The sequence below is a fragment of the Macrobrachium rosenbergii genome, chromosome 12 (assembly GCF_040412425.1).
Source record: "Macrobrachium rosenbergii isolate ZJJX-2024 chromosome 12, ASM4041242v1, whole genome shotgun sequence".
Classification (NCBI taxonomy): Eukaryota; Metazoa; Arthropoda; class Malacostraca; order Decapoda; family Palaemonidae; genus Macrobrachium; species Macrobrachium rosenbergii.
In genome coordinates this window covers 71687241-71706767 of record NC_089752.1, presented here as the reverse complement: position 1 = coordinate 71706767, position 19527 = coordinate 71687241, and positions in this window count along the sequence as shown.

Here is a 19527-nt window from a genome sequence, read left to right as displayed (position 1 = left end):
GAAGCTAACTTAAGGACATCATTTAAGAACCAGGAAACCGACTGTGGGCGGGTTACTGGTCTCAAACGAGCACAGGCTTTAGGGATAGACGAAAAATAAGAGTCTGTTAAGTTAATCTTAAACCCGTGCAAAAATATCTTTTTCAAGGCTGATTTTGCTGTAGTAATAGTACTAGGGGCCAGACCTTTTTCAAACAATGACCTAAAAAATGAAATGGCTAAGTTAGTGGTCATTACTGTAGCTTCAGATTCTTTTAAAAAGAGTGCCAATTTCTTAACTGCTGAGTCGTATTGCCTAAGAGTGGAATCCCTTTTATCTGATTCTAGGAACAAAGTGTTAATAGGATCGATATTAGCATCCCTTTGAGCAGCAAACTTCATGAAATCCACAAAGCTAGGGCATTCTGAATTCTTGAGGAAGCTGACACAGTCTGAGTTTGTACTATTTGCGTCAGTTTCGGGTTGGGAATTTTCAAACACCGAAGCTTCAGCTCTAGAAGAAGTGGAAACCAGTTGCTCTTCGGCCAATTTGGAGCTACTAAGGCTACTTGGCCCTTGAATGTCCTGAGTTTGTGAAGGACTTTCAATAACAGGTTTACTGGGGGGAAGAGGTAGATTCTTTTCCACTTGTTCCAATCTATGGACATTGCATCTGTGGAGTGAGCTAGAGGGTCCAGGTTGGGAGCCACATAGCAAGGTAGTTTGTGGTTGCATTCTGTTGCAGAGGTCTACTTGGAGACCCGGAACTTGGTTGCAAATCCACCTGAAGGAAGTTTTGTCCAGGGACCATTCCGACTCCAGCGGAGTTGTCCTGGATAGGGAATCTGCAATGACATTCCGGACCCCTGCAAGGTGGGTAGCAGACAGATGCCACTGGTGTTTGTTTGCTAGAGAGAATATTGCTATCATAACTTGGTTGATCCGACTCGACTTGGAACCTCCTCTGTTCAAACAGTGCACTACTACTGCGCTGTCGAGAACCAATCTTATATGAATCCGATTGTTCGGGCACAGTTTCTTCAGGGTTAGAAAGACTGCCATGGCTTCCAGAACATTGATATGAAACTGGCGGAACATGGTAGACCAAGTCCCTTGCACCTTCTTGTGTTGGGAGTATCCTCCCCACCCGCTTAGGGAAGCGTCGGTGTGAATCACTAGGGATGGCGGAGGGAACTGAAGGGGCACTGACTTCGATAAACTCTTGACGGACGTCCAAGGCCGGAGTCTCTTCTTCAGAATCGGTGGAATCAGAGATACTTTGTCTCTGAACCTGAAATTGGCTCGGCTCCGCCATACCCTGTTTACATCTTTCAGTTTGGATTTCAAAAGAAGATCCGTCACTGAAGCAAACTGAAGAGAACCTAAGACTCTTTCTTGGGTACGACGGGAAGCTTTCTTGTTCTTGAGAAATTGTCTGGTTGCTTTCGCTATTTCTCTCCGTTTGGCCGGCGGAAGGGATAGTCTGTGTGTACCCAGGTCCCACTGGATTCCTAACCACTGAAAGCGACTCTCCGGCACTAGGCGGGATTTCTCCCTGTTTATCTGAAAGCCCAGTGATTCTAGAAAACCGATTACTATGGCTGTCGCTCTCCGGCATTCATCGACGTTGGACGCCCAAACGATCCAATCGTCTAGGTATGCGGCTAGCATGATCCCTTGAGACCGGAGTTGTTGAACTACCGTATCCGCCAGTTTGGTGAAGATTCTGGGAGCTATATTGAGACCGAATGGCATGACCCTGAATGAGTATGCTTGATTTCCTAGTCTGAACCCCAGATAAGGAGAGAACCTTCTCGCAATCGAGATGTGATAATAGGCGTCTGAAAGATCTATAGAGGTGGTTACGGCTCCACGGGGAAGTAGGGTCCGAACCTGCGAGATTGTATGAATAGTCTGCCCTGAAATTTCAGATGCCTCGCTTTCTTTATTGCCCTCTTTATTAACAGATCTTTCACAAAGTCCTTCAGAGCCTTGGAGGGTGATTGATGGAACCTGATCGGGGGGGGGAGGACTTCTGCTCCAACTCCACCCCAATCCTTTGGAGACTATGCTCTGGGCCCAGGGACTGAAGCTCCACTGGTCCCGAAAATGGTACAACCTCCCGCCTACCTGAGATATCTCACTGTGCGGGAGAGGGCCTGCCTCCTCTAGATCCTCTGCCTCCTCTTCCTTTGGAGGAGGAGCGGGATGAACCTCTACCTCTGAAGTACCCTCTAGCTCTCGTTCCTTTTGCATTTTGGATTGACCGAAATGCTCCCTGGCTTTCATAAGAGGCATTATAAGCTGGGGAGGATACGTAAGAAGGGGCAGCGTGAGGTTGATGGGCTGGTTGAACCAGCACATACTGGGGTTGAGGTTGAGGTAGGGAAGTTGAGGGATGTCCAGGGCCGGGGACCTGGACAGCCTGCAGTACAGTCTGAGTCGGGAGCCGCTTGAATTTCTTGAACTTCTTCCCCTGTTTAGGGTGAGTTCCGGCGGGCTCCGATTGCTTCCTCTTGGAGGACAAACCCCAACGGGAGCGGAGACTCTGGTTGGCCCTAGTTGCCTCTGCTAGGACTGCGTCAACCTCTTCCTGAGGGAACAGGTTAGCTCCCAGATGGAGCTTTTATGAGTCTGTTAGGCTCATGACGGATGGAAGCTGCCAAAAGATGTGCTTCCGGCAGTTCAATCGGGCCTTTACGAAATCATAGAGGTCCTGTTGGAAACTTCCCAGGAGAGATTTCGTCAACACCTGGAAAAGAGGATCTCGCAGTATACCACTGACGTCGCCTCTGCCAAAGTCAACGAGTTCAAGGACCTACTAAGTCTGTCCTTAGCGTCTGCTTCGGCCTTCAGGAGCGACTCTGGGATTCTGGGGAGTTGCTCACTAAAGAGGTTAGAGGCGCAGTCAGGGTCCAGCCGGGTAACTGTAAAGGTATCAGGGGTTGCCGCCCAATACTGGGAATCTCCGGGTAAGACTAGCGATGTGGGATCTATCTCCCGGAGATGAGGAACTGGTTTGCCCTCCACGCAAGCTTGGTTGGTGAGGGAGGCGACTTTAGAGGTGCATGGAGTGGGGAGGGCTTCCCAGAGAGAACATGGTAAATGCACCTTTGCCGGGGGTGAGCTTTGTATTCTCCGCCTGCCACTCCGACAAGGTCCGTAGTAGGGCTGATTGGGCCTGGTCCCTCGGGAAGATGACCGTCTCCTTTGGGACCTTATCGGACCGGATCCAAGCCTCCTCCGTAAGCCTGGCATAACCTGCGTAAGCAGATTTCAGGTTGGGAGGGAAGAATTCCAGTTCCTCCAACCTGCGAGTGCCTAAGCCCTCAATAGTGAGGGTACCCTCATGCTGGGGAGCAAAGAGGGTCAAGCGCCAGGGGTTCCCTTTATCGAAAGGGGGCAGGTTGGAAGTATCTGGGACGGAGAAGGGTTTGTTGGCCGCTCCGCCACTCATAAACCCGGAGATCAAAGTCCTCTGTGACTTCACCTCCTCTGATAAGGAGAGCATCGAAGCGTTCGAAGAAGACAGCTGATTCGAGAATTGCGACAGCTTGTCGTCAACCCTCTTGTCAAACTGCTTCATAAGAAGCTCAGCAAACGCTTCCGCGTCAAAGGAAGGAGGGGGGGAGTCTCCTTACTGTGCTTTGACCGTGCTCCCTTCCCAGAAGTAGAGGCCTTGCTCGTTAGACGGCACGGGGCTAGGGGGCCGTGGCGCCTTCGAGGGGAACCTCGGAGCGGACTTTCTGGGATTTCAAGGTCTTTTTCTTAACAGATTTAACCTTAGGGACGGTAGACCTTGCACCGTCCATAAGGCAAGAGGATTTCACAAATCCTCTGAAGGAAGAAGCAGTAGAAGAGGGAGAACTGAATAGAAGATCACCTGCCTCACCTACCCCCTTACCTGGCTGTTCCAAGTCCACATTCATGGGTTCCAGATTGAGGTTGAGGGCCACAACGTCTTCCGCAACAATACCGCATGCAGCGACTTCTTCTTGGGAGGGCTGCGCCATCTCCCGGATCCCGGCGATTAAGGGGGCGGCTATCTCATCCGCAACCGAAGCCGAGATCCAGGCGCCGTGGAAGAGAACATTGCAGACTTCCTTGCAGAGGATGTAGGGTTTCCCTGCCCCGACGTTCCTCCCGAAGCCGCCGACCCAGGACTTAAGGGTCGATAAAGGCGAGTCCCGGAGCTGCGGTCAATCTGAAAGGGGGAAAGAAAGACAGGTGACTGAGCCTCCTAAAAGGAGAATATGTTGCAATTATCCATCAAAGACAAAACTGAGGTTAACCGTGAATCGGGAGTGGAAGATTTTCTTACCGACTCATCTAGAACCTGCTCGTATAGAGCGTAGCACACTTCACAACCGTCTGGGTGCCAAACAGTCAGGTCCCCCACATGGACTGCGCAGCCGGAGTGGGACCTGCAGACTTCATGCCTGCTGGCCTGGTTCAGCACAGCGGTGCACCCCTGCTCCTGACAACGCACCATCTGTAAGTTGAACGATAAATGAGTATGCTAATAAGATTGCCGGAGTAGTGTCTTAGAATAGTAGTTATCCAAGTAGGTCCCGCCGGAGTTAACCGGGGAAAAAAGGGGCTACTGGAACAACATGATTAACTACCTAGAGGGACCGCCGGAGTTAATCTGGAGCGATGGGAAAGGTCCCAAAAGGATAGTTAATTACAATATTAAATAATAATAAATGAACACATATATATATATATATATATATATATATATATATATATATATATATATATATATATATATATATATATAAAACCATATCCGGATAGGTCCCGCTGGAGTAAACCGAGAGTTAACGGGCCTACTGGAATATGTAATAACACCCAATGGGGTCGCCGGAGTTAATCCGGAGCCAAGGGTAGGTATCAATAAGTAAGAAACAATATAAAATATATGTATATGTGAAATGAACCAAAAAACATCTGCGACTAGGGAAAGATTAACTATAAGGTGTACTTTTCCACTTGGGGCCGGAGGGAGTCCTGTACTTCAAAACGGTGACGGCGAAGGTGTAGTGAACACCGTCCGACCAAACACCATCCCCACCGGAGTGGGGGAGACAAGGACATCCGGCCACTTAGCAGAGAAAAACACCAAGATAAATAGCTGGTGGAGAGATGATACTGGGAATAGGTGTACTTGAAGAGGACAAATATAAGTGTCATACCGTGTGAACGACAGAAGACAGTCAGGTGGGAGACTCCAACTGGCAACTAGAACACAATCTCCCCACCCGAGGTGTGTTCGAAGAACTATCTCGGATGGGAAAAGGCGCGTACTGACACAAGAAGGGGAGGGGATAATATAGGTTATGAGTGTGGGACTCTGGTAGCGACCAGGGAGTGGGTAGGCACACCCCGGGCGCCATGAGAACCTACTCCCTCCCTATGATCGGACGAAAATGTACGAACGATACTGAGAGAGAGGAAGACAGGGAACACTCAAGGACAAAGCAAAGAAAGGGATGGGAAACAGGGGTGTGGGAGCACCCCCGGTCCCCTACTGTGGTCTCGAAGGGAATGACCTGATAAGGTCAGGTGACGAGAGAACAGCCAATCAATGCAGAGGAAGGGGATATAGGCTATGGTGAAAGGAAAGGATAAATCTCGGCCTTGGTAAGATAACATATAAATGAAAGCTAACCAAGGGTGGGAGAGGGTGGAGGGGGAAAGGCGATAGGCGAGAGGATGTGTTAGGAGGGGTAAAACATGAAGTGGAGAATAACCCGAAGATGTGGCTCGGAAGGAGCAGGCAACACGAGGGACCCTCGTTATTCCAGCTTAACTATTTTAGTACTGTAAAGACTAAACGGAAAGGCCGAAATAGGGAGAGGGAAAAGCGTCAGCCCAACTCACCAACCAACGCCACATAAAGGGAATCCAACATGAATCCCCCTACACACAGAGCTCTCTCCTAGCCAGTAGGAGACTGCCAAGCCATAGCCTAGGCTAGCCTTACCCAGCTGGAGGCTGGGGAAGGAAACCCAGGAGAAGTATCTACTCCACCAACTTACAGTTAACTTAGCCTAGGCAAAATAAAAATGATCTAAATAATCATAAGCACATGTAGAAAGGAAGACCAAGCCCCACGCGATATGAACGCGGAGGGAAAATGGCCGACCTCCCAGATAAAATTTCTCAGTTAATATCTGTAAATATCAAAGACATCCGTGCGCTTGGCATAAAATAAGCAAAATAAGCATAAACGTACCATCTCAAACAAAACATCCCAACCCTGGAGGAAGCAAATGCCCAAATTATAACGCGTATAACAAGGGATAAAGGCGGATAGGCCCGAGAGGGAAAACTCGAAGCCTAAACGACAATAATAGAGACTTCCCCCAGAGAAGGGTGATAAAAATATAAAACCCAATTGAATATATATATATATAATAAACAAAAGGGTACAATAGGAAAAAAGGACGGGGAATAGGCCCCGACCTAGTCCCGAGCCGACATAAGGTCACATGGCGTTGGGCGATGGGGATGAGACTGGCAATAAATCCTCCTAATTATTTAACTTGGGGGAAATAAAACACCTCAACCACCCAAAGTAATACACAGAGATGGTACTCAACTTAGGTGAAGAATCCAATGAAGATGCCATTGCTTGAAGAATTCAACAAAAGCGCACACGATTAGAAGCACAACAATAGCGGACGCGTGCTAAAAGTGGAATGAGGGTGACGCCGGCTTGTTTACAGTCCGCGAGTGGTGCGGGGGTATGTAACGGCACCTCACTCTGTAGGACTTTTGACATTGGGAAGGTTTACAGGGCGGAGGCCTGTGATTGTGACAATCTCACCCTTTCTCATACACGACTCCATACCATGGAGCTCGCACTGGGGGTAGTAACTCCGGCTTAGCTTTTTAGCTTTTCTCTGGTATATTTAGCAATAGCTTTACCTTGAAATAAGTGCTGAAAGGTTATTTCACCGGCTGACACGGGTCGAGAAACCCAGAAAATATATTTTTTTTGACTCAGACATCCAATAAATCACAACTGACACATCCAATAAATAACCAAAAAATATAAGTTGAGGTTGGGTTGCAGATATGGTTTGTTCAGAATAGGGTGAGAATTCTGAAATGCATGTCAGGATATGAACTGCATTAATAACATGAGATCTGTAAAAAGTTCAGGCAAAACAAGCCTGTTATAGCAAAACGATTGGTGATTTCCTGAATCTTGCGTAAAAGTGGTATTTTAAAGCCATTGTTTTGATTAAAAATGTTTTGTAATCTATTTCATCTGTTTTATTATGCAATAAATGTGTCCCTTGTGCTTCTTGTATGGCATTTGAAAGGGTAGGGATCTATCTCATTCTCCTTTGTACCGGAGTTTGTAGCCAAAACTCAGGATCCATCTGTCTTAGACAAGGGGTTCAAGAGAGTCATGATCTCCTCCATCCAAGACTTTGTTGGTGGCAGTGGCGGAACTACTGGAGCTGCAGGAGGTGCAATGCACCAGTGGCCACTGTGACCGGGGCCCCATCTGGCCCCATCATAATGTCTTAGTAGATTGATTTGGTAATATATTTGTAAATATGTTTAGGTAATAGAAATAATGAAAATATAAATGATAATGATGAGGATCATATTATTAGTAGTAGTTTTTTATTCTTATCTATACTATAGTACCATCATTATCATTATTAAAACTATTATTAGTATTATTGTTATTTTTGGTATTAGTAGTAGTAACAGTAGTACTACCACTACTACTAATAATAATGATAATACTAGTAATAGTTGTAATGATAATGATGGTACTATAGCATAGATAATAAAAGTTATGATGATAATAATAATACTAATAGTAATCATAAAACCTTAAAGATGATAATAATGATCATGATGACAATGTTAATGATAATAAGAATAACAGCGGCTACCGTTTGGGAGGACAGGTCATATCTAGATCGGACCGTATGCTGGATAAGGTGGCGAGGCCGTGTCTTGTTTAATACGCATTCAGTGCTGTGTTGCGCCGTGCTTACTTATACTGCGAATCACACCTCACTTCTCAAGAAGTCTTGGGGTTGATCGGTTGTTATCACTGTGTGCCGTGTCGTGTGTATCGTTTTTAAGCGTTTACCAGTTTTACTGAAATGTTTACCCCAAAGCAGAAAAGCGCTTACCAAAAAAGAAAGGCCAAAGATCTTCAGATTCTGAACATGTAGGCAGAAAAGGGGTGGAGCTAGGATATTGTTCCAAGTCTTCCGAGTCTGACCAAAAATTAGTCGACGTAGGTCTCATAGATGATATGAATGTAGCTGTAACAGAATCCAACACAAATGCAGAAACTTGTGCTGAAAGTGCTGAAGCTCAAAAGAATGACACAGTGACTTCAGACCGAGGACTGTATCCTGCTGACATTGAAAAGAGTAATTATAGCAGAAGGATCATGTAGACCCAAAGAGCCGTTCCCAAGGGATAAACATCAAGATGGATGATGTTTTTCAGAAGCTTTCTATTTTAAGAAATCTTAAGTCCGGTATGGCATTGCCAAGGATGTGGTCATGTTATTCACCATCGACAGACAGTGCATATTGTGAACCATGCTGGCTTTTTGCCAATCGCCAGTCTTCTTCTTTTAATGCTGCTTGGGTTAATGGGGTAAGAGATTGGAGGCACCTGACCCAAAAAATACAGAAGCATGAATGTACAGGGACACATCTTGATGCTTGTTTGTTAATGCAAAGATGGCACTTAAATAAAACTTTAGATGAACAAAATGAAAATGAAAAACAAAAAGAAATAAAATTTTGGAGAGACGTTTTAGAGAGAATAATCAACGTTACATTGACATTAGCTCTTGCAACTTGCCTTTCAGGGGACACAGAGGAAGCTTTGATAAACCTGGGAGTGGCAATTTTCTTTTTGTCATTCATTTATTAGCAAGATATGATCCTATCCTTGAAACAGCTACTTGCAAAGAAAAAATGTCAAGTCAAATATCTTAGTCACCAAATACAAGATGAGGTGATTAATGTCATTTCTAATAACATTTTAACAGAGATTATTGCAGACATGACAGCAGCACCGTTCTTTTCAATCATTATAGATACAACACGGGACATCCCAAAAGTAGACCAAATGAGTATAATAATTCGATATGTTAAAGCAAATGCTGACCCAGACAGACTGCCTCGTGACTTTGAGATCCGTGAATCATTTCTTGGATTTCAAGAAGTATCAACTCAAAGTGCTGCTGGATTGAAAAACGACATTTTCAGTCTACTTTAAAAAAACAGTCTAGACCTGAATAAATGTTGCGGTTAAGGGTATGATGGCGCAGCAAACGAGCGGGATGTATTCAGGTGTTCAAGCCAGAATAGCTAAAAAAGAACCCAATGCTGTATATGTACATTGTGCCTCACATAATCTGAATCTTGCTCGCAATGATTCTGTTCAGAATATTTCTGAAATGAGAAACTTCTATGACACTATTGAAGGAAGAGCTTTACAACTTCTTTGGCTGCAGTGTAAAACGATGGGCTGTGCTGAAAGAATTGCTTGTCTCAGAAGTTATTGGGAAAGTAACACTGAAATGATTATGTCCAGCTCAATGGTCAACTCGACATGACTCACTACTGTAGTTGTTTTAAGATTTCTCTATTCAGATGTTGTAAAAGGGTTCTCAAAGATAAGTTTTCTTAGTGATAGTCATAATGAACGAGATGCTGCAGGTGGCCTACTGAAGAAAGTAGAAAAATTTGAGTTTATATCCCTGGTTGTCATGCAAACAAAATTACTAGAAACAATGAATGCACTTTCTAAGGCATTGCAAAGTCAGGAGATGATGTTAAACAAAGCAATTTATTTGCTGAAGAACTCTGCTGACTCAAATGGAAATGAGAGACAGCTACGCACAAGTAAAAGAAGCAGCTGAGAAGCTCTCAGGTAAATGTGTTGAGCCAGAGTTTCAGTACAAATGCATAAGAATGGTAATAAATTATGTACAGATGAAAGGTTTTCGGATCCAGAGTACCACTTCAAAACGAATGTGTTATATGGTGGTTTGGACATACTGATCACTCAGCTAAATCAAAGATTTAAAGGTCTAAGACGTATTGCTGAAAATTTTAAAATACTGTTTCCCAAGAATTTACTTACTGCATCCAATGATGAGCTATATAATGGAGCCATAAGTTTAAATAAAATATACAGTACAAGGAAGATATTTCTACAGAATTTCCAGCTCAGTTGTTGTCCTTCCGCCACCATTTCAGATCACATCTTGAAAATATTACTACAGTTTCTAAACTATGCTTTATTGATATGTGAAAAAGGTGTCATGTGTTCAAGCTTTCATGAAGTCCTAAATGTAATCACTTTATTTCTGATGGTCCCTGTTACAGTCGCAAGTGCTGAATGATCCTTTTCAAAGCTCAAAATGATCAAAACTTATTTGAGAAGCACGATGGCACAAGAAAGAGTGAGTGGACTGTTGGTTAGATCTATTGAAAATAGCATGGCAAGAAACATAAACTTAGAAGAACAAATGAAAACCTTCCCCAAGATGAAAGTAAGAAAGGTTGACTTCACTTCAAGTTGGCTTCTAATAATTTGGTAAGTTTTTAGCATTTTCACACACACTTATACATATACATATATATAATATATATATATATATATATATATATATATATATATATATATATATATATATATATATATATATATATATATATATATATATATATATATATATATATATATATATATATATATATATATATATATATATATATATATATATATATATATATATTATATATATATATATATATATATATATATATATATATATATATATATATATATATATATATATATATATATATATATATATATATATATATATATATATATATATATATATATATATATATATATATATATATATATATATATATGTATATATATATCATATATATATCATGTTTATACAATATAGATGCATATATACAGGTATATGTGCACACACCCATAAATCACATAAGTATATATGTGTATGTTTTGCTGTATTTATGATCATTAGTTACTGGCAAATCAAGTAATGGCAGTTAATTTTGTTTTTCATGATAGGTGTCTTTTCATAGTTACAGGTAAGCACAAGGTGTCTAGGAACACCCTATCTTCTGGCTTCAATGAAGTAATCAGACAGGCCTAAACCCCCTTTACAGAGATTGGTCTCCCTTCCTGTTTGAGGGCTGAAAACATTGGGCTTGGGTCTGTCCCTTGCTTTTCAGAACAACTTTTCGGTTATCCAGGTAATGGACAGTTACAGAACCCAGTGCTCTGCTGGAAAGTATCATGTCAAAATCTGCAGAAGAAAGTGTGTCTCATAATTGATAACGTTTCTGTAACATATAAAGCCCAAGTCTTGTTGTAAAGAGGCGCTGTATTCTGTAGTGGTTATAAAGTGGCAAACCTGTAAACTTAAAAGAAATTTGTTAAAAGATTACAGATAACCATAGCAAGAGAAACAAAATGAACAGGTTTTATGAATCTTCTGAGGAGTTACTCTTATGGTCCCCAAGAGCCCCATAAAAGGGATTTTGACAACGGAAAAATCTATTTCTTGGGGAAGACCTGTGTCATCCAGTGAAATGGTTCCAATAGCACACATTTCTAGGTATAAATACTGCTAAATATACCAGAGAAAAAGCTATCCATAATGCCAGGGTTATAGAGGGATGAGTGAGTTTTTTAATTAGCATTTCCCAACGTTGTGTGTGTGTGAGAGAGAGAGCGAGTGTAATTGTCATTAGTGAGTGCTTCGGTTGTTGGAAGAGGGATGAGGTCGTTAGTTTGTTTACGGCGCTGTCTGTCTGTGGAATATGTGAAGGATTTTTCGGCTTTTGAGTGAGTCTTGAGTCAGAGCTAGTGCCGGTCAGTCGTTTGGTCTTGGACAGTTTTTTTGTGTTCTTTTTGAGAGTTGTTGGTTTTCTTTTTAGTGTGCTGTTCTTGTTGTGTATATAGTTCTATCTTCTTTTTTTTTATGTTTCCTTGTTTTGCTTGTGTGGTTTTGGGTGCTGTGTTGGCGACCGTGGACGCCTTACTCCATCTTCCAGCAACCGAGGATCAGGGCGAGTGTTGTGTACTGTTTTTTGTGGTTTTGAATTCCACCACATAATATTTGGCGCCCAACGTGGGGCTGTTGTATAATTGCTGTTAGGATTGTTTGTGGTGGGTAGAGTGAGAGTAAGAGGTCAGGATGAGTGAGATAGAGAAACTGAGAGAGGAACTCCGGGTGGCTAGGGAACTCCAGGGTAGGCTGGAGGAGGAGAATGGGAGGCTGAGGAGTGAGAATGAGGAGTTGAGGAGTCAGTTGGAGGAGATGGGGGTAATGCTAAGGAGTGCAAAAGAAGAAATGAAAGGGGAGATGAAAGAGTCAGAAGAGAGGATGGATAAAAAGTTGGAGGGAATGATGAAAGGTGTGGAAGAAATGGTGAAAGGTACGTTCAAGGGTGTTTTTGGAGAAGGACCTGCTAGTGAGCATCCGTGGGTGTTGCGTAAGGCAATTTAAATGCAATGTGAAAAGTGTTGGTTGGGAAATGCTAAAAGGGGGGAGAATTATAGAGGGATGAGTGAGTTTTTTAATTAGCATTTCCCAACGTTCTGTGTGTGAGAGAGAGAGAGAGAGAGAGAGAGAGAGAGAGAGAGAGAGAGAGAGAGAGAGAGAGAGAGAGAGCGAGCGAGCGAAATTGTCGTTAGTGAGTGCTTCGGTTGTTGGAAGAGGGATGAGGTCGTTAGTTTGTTTACGGTGCTGTCTGTCTGTGGAATATGTGAAGGATTTTTCGGTTTTTGAGTGAGTCTTGAGTCAGAGCTAGTGCCGGTCAGTCGTTTGGTCTTGGACAGTTTTTTTTGTGTGCTTTTTGAGAGTTGTTGGTTTTCTTGTTAGTGTGCTGTTCTTGTTCTGTATATAGTTCTGTCTTCTTTTCTTATGTTTCCTTGTTTTGCTTGTGTGGTTTTGGGTGCTGTGTTGCGACCGTGGACGCCTTACTCCATCTTCCAGCAACTGAGGATCAGGGTGAGTGTTGTGTACTGTTTTTTGTGGTTTTGAATTCCGCCACAGGGTTACTACCCCTGGATCGATCACCACAATGGTGTCGGTATGCACTAAGGGGTGAGTGGTAGCCACTATCACAGGTGCTCTGCCCAACAGATCTCTCCGTTCTCAAAGCCCCCAACATGGGAGAGCCGTTCTACCTACTACTATCCGCTTGCTGCCACCTACCACTCGCGCCCGCCATCTTCATCCCAAAATTAGCACCCTCCAAGCTTGGTATGCTATCCGGGTGGGAAGGGAAGTATAGGGATGGGTCACTGGGTGATACAGGTCTTCCCCCAGAAATAGATTTTTCTGTTGTCAAAATCCCTTTTCTGGGCTCGACCTGTGTCACCCAGTGAAATAGTAACAGAGAATCAGCCATACAATAGCTTGGTGGTACCATCTAAAGATTACCTTAATGGAGCTAAATAAAACTAAGAGAACAATACTGTGTTTTTAATAACCCCAAATTATAAAGTTCAAAATATAATTAAAAACTATAAGGCACATAGTCTAGAAATACCAAATGACCAACACGAAGATACTTAATGCTAAACAGATTATGTCTTAAAAACAGCATATCCATGTTACAGGCAGGAGTCAGGCTGTGAAGCAGACCTGACCTAAAAGGCTAGAAAGCAGGGCATGCAAGCGAGGCAGGTAGGCGAGAGAATATACCAATAGGTAATTTAATCAAGAATTACATTACAATAAGGATAAACAAGAGTTATGTAAACTAGTCTTGAGCTGGACCAGGAAGAACAATACTTCCTGCAGCTACAGTGGAATATTTAAGAGCCTCTAGGGACTTAAGATAGTGGCGTTTAAATACTGTTGGTGATTTTCAGCCCGTATACTTAAGGTCATCAAAATTCATATTGTGAAAATAATTAGCTGAGGTGGCTACCGCCCAAATATCATGTACCCGAGGTACTGAATCCAGGTTAGCCTGTTTAATAAAATAAAGAATTTGTTGCCTGATGGCCTTTAAGGAAATGGTACCTCCATTTTCCCTAACAAAAAGAGGGCCTGAAGTTCTTTTAGAAGTTCTATTTAAATAAACTTTTAAAGTGTTAACTGGACATAAAGATAGATCCTGTGGAAGGGGAATAATCTTCCAAGGAGACCATCTATTTTGCGGATCCTCATTCTTTGCTAGAAATCTGAGATCCGGAGACAACAGAACTTCTCCTGATGGGAGGAAATCAACATGATTCGGTTCTCTAGAAAGAGCAGATAGTTCAGAAATTCTAGCCCCTGAGGCTAGACTTACTAGAAATAACGTCTTCCTTAACAGACTTGGGTATGTACATAATTCGTTATCAGTGTCTGATGCTAATTTAAGTACGTAATTTAAAAACCAGGAAACCGTGTGTGGACGGATTGCTGGTCTAAGACGAGCACATGCTTTAGGAATTGACGAAAAATATGAGTAAGGTTAATATTAAAGCCATGTAAAAATATTTTTCTTAAAGCAGGTTTTGTTGTAGTAATAGTACTAGTGGCCAGTCCTTTCTCAAATAATGATCTGAAGAAAGAGATTGCTAGATTCGTGGTCATTTTCTGAGCTTCAGATTCCCTTAGAAATAATGCTAACTTTTTAACTGCTGAGTCATATTGTCTAAGTGTAGATTCCCTCTTATCTGATTCTATGAAGTGTATTAAGAGGGTCAATGTTAGCGTCTTTCTGAGCTGCAAACTTCATGAAGTCCATAAAGCTAGGGCACTCAGAATTCTTGAGGAAGCTGACACAGTCCGAGTTTGCACTACTTGTGTCAATCTTGGATTGGGGATCTGTTTGTGCCGGAGCTTCAACTCCAGTAGAAGAGGAAACCAATTGCTCTTTGGCCAGTTGGGTGCCACAAGTGCTACTTGACCTTTGAATGATCTGAGTTTGTGTAAAACTTTCATCAATAGGTTTATTGGTGGAAACAGATAGATCCTTTGCCATCTGTTCCAGTCGATTGACATCGCATCTGTGGAATGAGCTAGAGGGTCTAGATTGTGAGCACCGTAACACGGAAGCTTGTGGTTGCTCTCTGTGGCAAACAGGTCTATCTGGAGACCCGGTACCTGAAGACAAATCCACTCGAACGATGTCTTGTCCAAGGACCATTCTGACTCCAGCGGAGTTGTCCTGGATAGTGAATCTGCAATGACATTTCGAACACCTGCCAGATGGGTAGCTGACAGGTGCCAAAGATGTTTCCTTGCCAGAGAGAAAATTGCAATCATTACCTGATTGATATGGCTCGACTTGGAGCCTCCTCTGTTTAGGCAATGTACAACTACTGCACTGTCCAGCACCAGTCTGATGTGAATCTGTCTGGCTGGACGTAGTTTCTTTAATGTTAGAAAAACTGCCATTGCCTCTAGAATGTTGATATGGAACTGGCAGAATACTGTCGACCATGTTCCTTGAATTTTCTTGTGTTGGGAGTATCCTCCCCATCGGCTTAGGGAAGCATCCGTATGGATCACTAGCGATGGAGGGGGAAATTGAAGAGGCACTGACCTTGCCAAACTCTTGACTGTCGACCATGGTCGAAGCCTCTTCCTCAATACCAGCGGAATTAGAGACACCTTGTCTCTGTTTCTGCTGTTGGCTCGTTTCCGCCATACCCTGTTTATATCCTTCAGTTTGGCTTTTAGTAACAAGTCTGTTACTGAAGCGAACTGAAGAGAGCCTAGAACTCTTTCCTGGGTACGATGAGAGGCTCTTTTGTTCTTTTTCAACATTCCTTGGCGTTGGATGCCCATATTATCCAATCGTCCAGGTATGCGGCCAGCATAATCCCTTGAGCCCTTAGTTCTTGAACTACTGTCTCTGCCAGTTTGGTAAATATTCTGGGCGCTATGTTGAGCCCGAATGGCATGACTCTGAACGAATATGCTTGTTTTCCTAGTCTGAACCCTAGGTAAGGAGAGAAATTTCTCGCAATCGGGACGTGATAATATGCGTCTGAAAGATCTATAAAGGTGGTGACGGCCCCACGGGGAAGTAGGGTCCGTACCTGCGAGATTGTAAGCATGCGAAACTTGTCACATTGAATGTATAAGTTGAGACGAGACAAGTCTAGAATTACTCTTTGCTTGTCTGAGTTTTTCTTTGGGACACTGAACAGACGACCTTGAAATTTCAAGTGTCTGACTTTCTTTATTGCCTTCTTTTGCATAGTCCAGTAAGTCTTTGGATGGAGGTTGATGGAATCTGACTGGCGGAGGAGGCCCTCTACTCCAGCTCCATCCCAGACCTTTTGAAATTATGCTGTGGGCCCATGGACTGAAGGTCCAATGGTCCCGGAAGAGACACAATCTCCCGCCTACCTGAGGAGGCTCATTGATTGGAAGAGGGCTTACTTCCTCTGCCTCCTCGGGCTCCTCTTCCACGCGAGAGAGGTCTGGACGCTGCTCTACCTCTGTAGGCGGCTCTGGCTCTGCTACCCCTCGCATGCCTATTGTATCCCCGAAACACCCCTTGGTTTTCAAACGAGGCGTTGAAAGCTGGGGACGTCACGAAGGCTGGTGGAGCCGAAGCTTGCTGAGCCGGCTGCATTAGTACGTACTGCTGCTGAGGCTGTGCCTTGGATGTGGAAGGCTGTCCGATCTGTGAGACTGGTACCGCCTGAAGCACAGTCTGAGCCTGAGGCTTCCGATAGCTCTGGAATCTCCTGAACCTCTTCCTTTCCTTAGGTTGAGGTCCGGAGGTCTCAGAGGACTTCCTTTTGAAAGGAAGACCCCAGCAAGAGTGAAGACTCTGGTTCGCTCTGGTTGCCTCTGCCAGGACATTATTGACCTCATCCTCTGGGAAGAGGTTAGGTCCCCAGATAGAGCTCTTCATGAGTCTATTGGGCTCATGCCTGATGGTGGCATCGGCAAAGATGTGCTTTCGGCAGTTCTGCCTCGCAACCACAAAGTCATAAAGGTCCGATTGGAAGGATGCCAATAATGACTTTGTGAGGACCTGAAACAGAGGTTCGTCAGCATAGACTAATGCAGTTACCTCTGAGATGGTGACGGAATGAAGGGAGCGACTCAACCTGCATCTAGCCTCATACTCCGTCTTCAGCAGAGCATGCGGAATCCTGGGAAGTTGCTCGCTGAACAGGGTGGAGGCGCACTTTCGGGATCGAGTTTCCCCACCGTGAACGTTGCCGGAGCTCCCAACCAACATTCGAATCTCCGGGAAGAGAAGGGAAGTAGGATCTGTCTCCCGGAGTTGAGGTATGGGTTTGCCATCTATCCCAGCCTGAAGGGTCAGCTCTGCAATCTTAGTAGTGCAGGGGGTCGGGATAGAGTCACCTACAGAGAACATCATGAAACTTCCTCTAAAGGGAGTAAGTTTTGTGTTCTCGCACTCCCAGTCAGTGAGAGCGCGCATCAGGGTGGATTGAGCTTGGTCCCTAGGAAAGATGACCGTTTCCTTAGGGACCTTATCGGATCTAATCCAGGCTTCCTCAGTTAACCTGGCAAAGCCTGGATAGGGAGGCACTAGGTTGGCCGGAAAGAACTCTAGTTCTTCCAGACGACGAGTGCCCAATCCCTCTATGGTCAGTGTGCCATTATGCAGGGGGGCATGCAGGGCCAGCTGCCACGGGTTCCCCTTATCAAAGGGGGCCAGTCTGGAGGCATCCGGGACAACATGTGACTGCTGTACTGCTCCGGATTGGATGAATCCGGAGAGCAAGCTTTCCTGGGCCTGCATCCTCTGTGCCAATGACAGCACTGACTGTCCGGAGGTCTCTAAGCTTGTGACAAGCTAAGACGAGAGATCTTGTAGCCGAGCTTCAACCTTAGAGTCGATCCTCTGCATCAGCAGGTCGACGAAAGCCTCTTAGTCGAAGCTAGGCTGTGGGGGCTTAGCCTTCGAAACTCTGGTCCTCGACCCCTTAGACGGGGGAGTAGCCTTACTTAAGGACGTCACTGGTTTGGGAGCCAGTGACGACCTAGAGGGAGCTGGCAGATTAGACTTTTGAGGTCTAGAAGACTTGGGTAAGTCCTTCTTCTTCAGAGATTTCACTTTGGGAATAACAGACCGAGATCTGTCCCCAAGGTTAGCTGACTTGGAAAATCCCTGAAAAGAAGAGGACGAAGATGGTGAACTAACTAAAAGTGATCTATTTCCGCTACTTTCACCTGCCTCACTTACCACCCTACCTTCTACCTGATGGTCATCTACGCTCATCGGTTCGATGTGGATGTTGATGGCCGCTACTTCTTCCGCCACCTCTTCGCACAGATTTTCGTCTTGGGGGGGCTGCGTCTCTTCCCTGATCCTCGCAATGAGTGGGGCGGCCACGTCCTTCGGTACTGCGGCGGAGATCCGAGCATTCGGATAAAGGAGATTGCAAATCTCCTCCGACAGTACATAGGGGCGGCCAGACGCAACATTTCTTCCAAATCCGCCGACCCAGGTCTTCAGGGTCGACAGCGAAGAGGCTCGGATTGTTTGGTTAGACTGGAAGAGAAGATAAGACTTGCTAAAAATATTCTCCAATTTTTTTCCCGCATATATCCATATTGAGCCATTAAAATCAAAAGGGACTAAAGGTTAGCAGTCTCTTGTCACTTATCGACTCACCTGTTACCAGCTCGTAAAGAGCGTAACAAATCTCACAGCCGTCCGGGTGCCAAACAACCAGGTCTCCAACTTGCACCGCGCAGCTGGAGTGCGAGCGGCACACCTCGTGTCTGCAGGGTTGTTGGAGGACGACCATGCACCCTGGCTCCTGACAACGTACCATCTGTAAGTGGAATGATGGTAAAGGAGTATCATCAAGGCAAGACCCGCCGGAACTAAGTCCGGCAGCAAAAGTCTATCTTAACATAGATTTATGGATGATGGTACATGAGTATCATCAAGGCAAGACCCGCCGGAACTGAGTCTGGCAGCAAAAGTCTATTTTAACATAGATTTATGCTACGGAATGGTTAACTAATATTTATGTTATAAGCAAGCACTCTATGGTACTCCGCCGTGACTTGTCACTGAAATCTCATTGTGTCACATAATATGGAATCGGCGTAAAATGAGCGAAATAGAGTGTTCGCATATAGCCCATCTCTCAAATCGCCCGGGGCAGTAACCAAATAATGGAAACCGTAAAATATGCCAGAAACCATACCCACCGGAGTGGTTAAATGGACAATAACAAACAAGAGATCCGACTAGTCCGGCGGAGACTCCGCCGCCTCAAGCAGGCGGTAAACACAAAGTACTTTTAAAAACAACTAATTCTATCATATCGTAACTCTTATTTGCTTTCACGGGACAGTGTTCGACGCTTCAGCTACTAACTACTAAAAGTAATTAGTAGCGAGCTAACGAGACACCGCCCGAACTAGTCTGGCCCGGAAAGGGAAAGGTAGGTGAGTGGCGGAAACCCGGCGGAACGGCAACCGGTCAGGTGGATGCACCCTCCGAGAAGCCGAATACAACCTCCTATACGGAGGTGC